This window comes from Nicotiana tabacum, chromosome 9 (genome assembly GCF_000715075.1).
Source record: "Nicotiana tabacum cultivar K326 chromosome 9, ASM71507v2, whole genome shotgun sequence".
NCBI lineage: Eukaryota > Viridiplantae > Streptophyta > Magnoliopsida > Solanales > Solanaceae > Nicotiana > Nicotiana tabacum.
Genome location: NC_134088.1, coordinates 54,827,302 through 54,834,250, shown reverse-complemented (window position 1 = coordinate 54,834,250; position 6,949 = coordinate 54,827,302). Strand labels below are relative to the sequence as shown.

Below are 6,949 nucleotides of genomic sequence, written 5' to 3'. Positions count from 1 at the left end.
TTTTACCAATTCAAAATAAAATATCAATAAAGATAAACCGAAATAGTCTGAAGTGAAATAAATAAATACATATGACGATATCCAATCATCTCCAAAAATATGGAGTCACGAAGACATGAGTAACTAGAGTACTACATATGTGGTCTGAAATAAAGTACAACTGTCTGAGACTCAGTATAACAGTAAAGTAGAGAAAGAAGGGGACTTCAGGGCTGTGGACGTCGTTCAGCTATACCTCAAGTCTCGAAATGTGGATGGCCATGTTTAGGAAAGCGGTATATAGAAGGTTCCAGTACCAGGGGGAAGTAGAATATGGCAAGAAACAATTATGTAATCCTATGTCCGGTGGGATTATGAGAGAAAATTGGGAGAAAGACGGCTAGGGTTTGAGAGATGAGAGATGAGAGGATTCAAGGGCGGCGGGCAGTGAGGAATGATTTAGGGTTAGGGGGTTTGGGGTATAATTAAAAAGGGATGGTGTAATGTGGGCCGTTGATCTCAGAGATCAACAACCACGATTTAAAAGGGTTGTAGGTCGGGTGGTTAAACGGGTCGCGACCGGGTATGGGGTTGGGTTAATTGGTCTTGGGCCAGGGGTAATTGGGCTATGTTTAGGTAGTTAGGTCCGAAATTAGAAGGAATTTAGGGCTAGATTTTAAATACCCAATTTAAACAAATAAATGCTATTCTAGCCCGGCAGGTTCTACAGCTGAGGTCTAAGAGTTTTTCTTCAGTACGAGTGCAGTGGAGAGGTCAGCCCGTTGAGGTAGCTATTTAGGAGTCCGTGTCAGATATGCGGAGTAGATATCTGCATCTTTTCACCAGCCCAGGTACTATTCTATGTCCGTTCGAGGACGAACGGTTGTTTTAGAGGTGGAGAATATGATGACCCGATAGGTCATCTTATGTTTTAAAACCTAATTCTGTGATCTGAAGCCTTAAAAATCTTATTTTTACCCCCCTCGAGTTGCGTGCACAGTCCGGGCGTGTTTCTGGAAAGCTTTTATGTTAAAAACTGTAAAACAAATATGAAATTTTGCTTTGATAACGATTTGAGTTGACTTTGGTCAATATTTTGAGTAAACGGACCCGAATCTGTGTTTTAATGGTCCTGGTAGATCCGTATCATAATTTGGGACCTAGGCGTATGCCCGGAATCGAATTCCGAGGTCCCTAACTCGAGATATGGAATTTTGATGGAAAATTAAAAGTTGAAAGTTTAATGATTTTAAGAATTTATTGATGTTTGATTTTGTTGATACCGGCTCCGTATTTTGGTTCCGAAGCCCGGTACAGGTCCATTATTATATTTATGACTTGTCTGTGAAATTTGGTGAAAACGGAGTTGGTTTGACGTGATTCAGACGTCCGGTTGTGAAAATAGAAGTTTTAAAGCTTTCTTCAAAATTTCATTTGATTTGGCATTCAATTCGTAGTTCTAGGTGTTATTTTTGCGATTTGATCGTGCGAGCAAGTTCGTATGATGTTTTAGACTTGTGTGCATATTTGGTTTGGAGCCCCGAGGGCTCGGGTGAGTTTTGGATAGGCTGCAGGATGATTTGAACTTAGAAAATCTGGTTTTTGTGCTTCAGCTGATATCTGGTGTGTTCTTCTTCGCGTTCGCTAAGGTACTCTTGCAAATGCGAAGAGTAAACTGGGGCAGGGTTATTTTCTTAATCACGAACGCGAAGCAATGAGGGCTTACCCTTCGCGAACGCGACCAGCTTCTTGCGAACGCGAAGCTTTAGGGTCCTGGGGGAGGGGTCAGTCATTCTTCTATGCGAACGCGAGCATGGGCTCGCGAAGACCATAGGGGAGCAGTCTTCGCGAACGCGAAAGCCACTCAGGTTGTTGCTCATTGCGAACGCGGCAGGCCCTTTGCGAACGTGAAGAAGGCCTGACGCCTGTGACTTAAAACAGAACAGTAGCGGGATTTCCCCCAAAATTCCATAACCCTTCCATTAGAACTCGGCCTAGGAGCGATTTTGAAGGGAAGACTCGACATCAATTCATAGGTTTGTACTCTTTAACTCATTTTCTTCCATAAAAAAGTTAATTGATGCTTTTATTTTGTGTAAAAAAATATCATATTTTCTTTTTCGTGGGGGGCTTGATTGGTTGGGGTTCCGGGGGGGGGAGGGGGGATTCTGTTATACCCCATATTTTCGTACTCTTGCATCAAGCAATGTCCTAATGAATTAGCTTGAAACATGTATGGATCTATGACCATCTGAAATAGGTGGAAGATAGAAATGACAAACCTTGTTATTAAATGAAGGGGTGGATTTAGGGGGCGGAAGAGGTTCATCCCCTTCATCCGAAAATTACACTGCACATATAAAGTCAAATCTGTTCTGTACCTTTATATATTATATTTTGAATCTCCTTGACATGGTAGAAAAGAATAGCTTAGTTGTGTTGAGGGTTCAAAATCTTTGTAAGGTCACTAGTTCAATTCCCTATAGCCACATTTTCTGTTAATTTTTAACTTTTTCTTTTTTAATCCCTTATCGGAAATCAGTATTCTTTAGGTGAATATTCATGGAAATAGGCACAACCAGAAAGCTCACAGTAAGTAGAGCAAATAATTAATTGAGTGTTATGTGACGGAACTTGTCTATCCCTGACACGTCCATCATGCAAAAATTTTAGGCTTTGCAACTAAAGTAGACCAAAGAAGTGAGAAATCAATCTACAGATATTTTCCATTCCTGGCTTGCAATTCAGTACCTCATAAAAGATACTTAGAAATAAAACCCAGATTATTTGATATTCTAGAAGACAATGAATGTATCAAGAACTTGCATATTTTATTTCCATCAGCGGAAAGCTTTAGGTATTTGTTGGACCAATCTTTTCTGGCAAGAAAGAAGAAACATGTTTCTGGTGGGTGGCCGCCTAATTTCAGAGCTTTTCCCCCTAAAAGGTCGCTGTTTAATGAATCGCAAATTGCTTTTATCATAGTAGAATTTTGACCCAAAAAAGTACAATGGCCAGACAAATGTACAGCGGTCATGCAGAGCCATTCTAGTAGTCACAACTTACAACACCACCCAGAGATCAGCTCGATCAGACCGTTGACGGTTGATCTCGAAAAGGGTTTCATGTGTTTACCCTTATAATGGATAATAATTAAATTTGTATGCGGCTTAAAAGATATGTGATTAATTAATTTAATAGAAATGATCAAAGAACAGTAAATAGTTGAATTGAAATAAGATGGAATGATCAAAATAAAGTGATGCAATAATTAAGCCTAGCTTGAGTTTAACTTAAAGCCAGTGATCGTTCTTGATTGAGCCCTCGAGATAGCTCAGATCCGAATAAACAAATAAATAACTGAAGAACGCTTAAAACTATTGCTGAGAGCTAAAGTAAATTTTATTGCCTTGTTATGCGTGAAAAAGTAAGTCCGAAAAATGAAGGGGTCTTCCTCTTTATATAGTAGAGGAGATTTAACCCTAATATAAGTCTAAATGAAGTAAAAATCTTTTCCTTCCTTCTTTCCCACGAAAATAAGATCTGCAGTCAATACCGAGCGTGATATGCGCCGTAATATCCGGCTGATGGCCGATATTTCGGCTCCTCGTTTTTCTCCTTCAACCGCCTTTCTTTTACCCTCGATTCTTCATTCCAGTGGAGCTTGATTCCCTCCGGGTTCGGTCGTGCTCGATACCCGTTATATCATTCTTCTGTTCTTAGTTCTGATATGTGGATATCTTCGGGCTCACCCGAGCCAGCAACAAGTAACGTCATTCCTCATTCATAACAGGAAATCAATAATAACTCTATCCTCGATTTTACCCGCATACAGATAGTGCCCTCACTTTTTGGAGAGTAGATTATAGGAGCGATGAGAAGTGACCAATTCACTCCGGTTCCTTCCCTCATAAGTCATGCGTAAGCTGACAAACTGAAACGTCCCACTAGTCACGTCTCTCTGACTTTGGACGTGTGTCAGTCGTCGATTGAACACCCTTGGCGGTTATCGAATTCGAAACATCTCGCTATCATTATTCTTTCCCTATAAAAGCTTCGGTTCCTTACTTTCACTTTTTTACTTTCTGACTTCAAATTTTCTTAAGTTACCTTCGAGCTTTTCATATCTTCATCCGTTTTGCCGATCCTTCGTACCCATCTCCTCAAACCTTCACAACTTGTTCTTCATACCTACATATCTTCATAGCTCACATTCAAATATTCATACCTTATCTTCAAATCTGCATATCAACTCCCCAGATCTTCATAATCTCAGATAGAGATGGCGAAGACCTCAAAATGAGTACCTCAAAACACTGCACCGATGACTTCTTCCTCGGCCACCGACACCGTGGCAGTGCCTCCGGTGGTAGCCTCGAGACCTCCTCTTACACATTTTATCCCCGGCAGCTACTCCGTAGGTAACAAATTCAAAGTCGAGAAAGCCTCCGCACAAGGAGATCGGGATGAGGAGGCATTAAGGTATGTCTGCTACATTACTAAGGAGACACACAAGACTGTCCGAGAGGACTGCAAATGGGAAGACAAGGACGTAGTCGTTCCCAGTCCTAACGAGGACATCATGATATGTGGCTATAATTCCATATTAAATTTAGTACATTATTTTCCTTGCATTTTGTATACTTTAATGATAAACTACACTTTATTTGCGCGTAATGGAGTCTAATTTATGTATAGGTGAATTGGAGATGAAAGTAGAGCAAAAGGAATAATTAAAGTTTAAAGCGTGCTCGAACACAGTTGAAACTAAGAAAGAAAGAAGTGAGCAGCGGCTAAATGAGAAAGCTACGAAGAAAGCTTAATATCTCACGTGGGAGAAGGCTAGGCGAGGCAGGAGGCAAGGTCCACCTTGCATTAAGGCTAGCGACGCCAGGTTTGGGGCGAGATCTTGCTCGCGCGAAGCCTCGTAAGGCGAGATCTGAGGCGCGCACACTCCGAACTTTGAAGGCTTATTTCGTCTCTTGGATTGACCAGGGCTTGGCCTATGTCGTTTAGGTCTTTTCCTGCACATATAAATAGACATAAAATGCCACTTTTGAAGCAGTTTTGCAACTGGAGGCAAGGATAGCTCGTGAAACAACAGTTAGGAGTTAGAATCATTGATTTCTACATCCTTTCATCTTTACTTTGTAATTGAATTATGCAAAACATCTGGTATATTGTTACTATAAGTATCAGTAGATAAACTCCTAATCTAGGGTTTTGATGGAACCTATTGGAGGATGATTTTCCTGTTACGTTAATATAGATTTGTCGTAGTACTATTTTCTCTATTTGTTCAACTCTATTATTATTGTTGTTGATTGAATGGCCCTCAATCGACTGTGCCTATTTAGTGTGTATTACTCGGGAGAGTGCATAATTAGGTAATTGTTGAACAACATCACTCCTAACGTATATGAGGGATCAATACGGAGGGTTTAAAAGTGGGATTACGGATAATGAAACCTTGGTGCGATCCGAGTGAGTCGTACTTAATGCCACTAGCGTAATTCGGGAGAATATGTCTAGTAAATAGTGGTAGTTACTCGGGAGAGAATTACAACACTCAGAGCGTTCATGATCGGTAGAGAAGACTTAGGCAAATTTATAGAAAACGTAGCGGAAAGGATTCCGACAATAGGGGAAATCATAACCTTAGATCATTCCAATTCTTGTCTACAACCCGTTCGTAGTTAGTTATTAATTATTGCATTTTCATTACGTGATATTTAGTTAGTAAACATCAAATTTGTTACTTAATATTTCTGAAGATTGATTGCGTGAATTTATGCGAGTCTAGTAGCTGTGTTTAATATGTTAATTTTCTGTGGAATTAGAGTTCGGACTTATTAACCGGAAAATATTTGCAATGACTGCTAAGTCCTTTTTACAAGGCATAGTTGGGCGTGACCAAATTTTGGCGCCGTTGCCGGGAAATTAACGGTGTTATTAATTACAGCTAAAAGAATTGCTATAATTCTTAGTGTAGTCAATTTTCTTCATTATAAACCAAATATATTGAAATTTTAACGTTTGTAGTCTTGGGTGCTACAGGTGCATGCCTAGAAACTCCTCAAGAACTGGTGAATTGTTCGAAGCATTATCAGATCCTAGGAATGTTTTCAAGGCACTGAATCATGCAAACAAGAAGGGCAAACAACAACAGAACTCAACAGAACAAATCGAACCAGACATGGATGACAGAGTAGAAAATCCAAACAACAGAAACAATGAGAATGAACCGAACAATCAAGGTGTGGTGCCTCTTGTGCCAGAAGCAGCATTGTATGACTGGGCACAACCCACCACCAAAAATCTGGCAATCGCAATTGCAGTCCCTCAGATATAAGCGGAATCATTTCAAATCACAAACAACATGCTACATTAGTTGCAGAACAAGGGACTGTTCTCAGGGTCATACATTGAAGATCCTCAGTTGCATCTGAAGAATTTCCTATCGATATGTGTCACGCAAAGGCAACCTAATGTGACACCGGAAGCAATAAAGTTGTTATTTTTTTCATTCTCGGTGACAGGAGAAGCTCAGACTTGGCTTAATTCACTCCCCATAAACTCCATCACTACATGGAGGGAATTAGTCAAGCAATTTTTGAACAAGTTCTATCCACCCAATAAGACTACTAAACAAATTGATGATATATTGAGCTTCAGGCAGAGACCAACAGAAATATTACAAGAAACGTGGGAGAGGTTCAAGGGTATGCTGGTTAAATGTCCACATCATGGAATTCCAGCTCAGATGTTGGGGCAGAGGTTTTACATGGGACTGGCAGACGACTTAAAGGCCAATGTTGATGCTTCAACATGTGGAGCATTTATGAGCAAAACATTCACAGAATGCAAGATCCTACTTGATAAAATGGCCCAAAACTCAAGATGGATGACAAGAGACTCTACAATCACTCTTGTAGTTCATTCAGTGGCTTTGGACCCAAACAACTCCATA

The 6,949-nt window shown here is 40.2% G+C and overlaps 1 non-coding gene across 1 annotated transcript; it reads right to left on the bottom strand.

Annotated features, from left to right (window-relative positions):
* Positions 1–6,625: 6,625 nt before the first annotated feature.
* Positions 6,626–6,732, bottom strand: LOC142164418 (small nucleolar RNA R71). Its single transcript, XR_012695189.1, has one exon. It is a non-coding gene; the product is annotated as a small nucleolar RNA R71 (small nucleolar RNA).
* Positions 6,733–6,949: the final 217 nt, after the last annotated feature.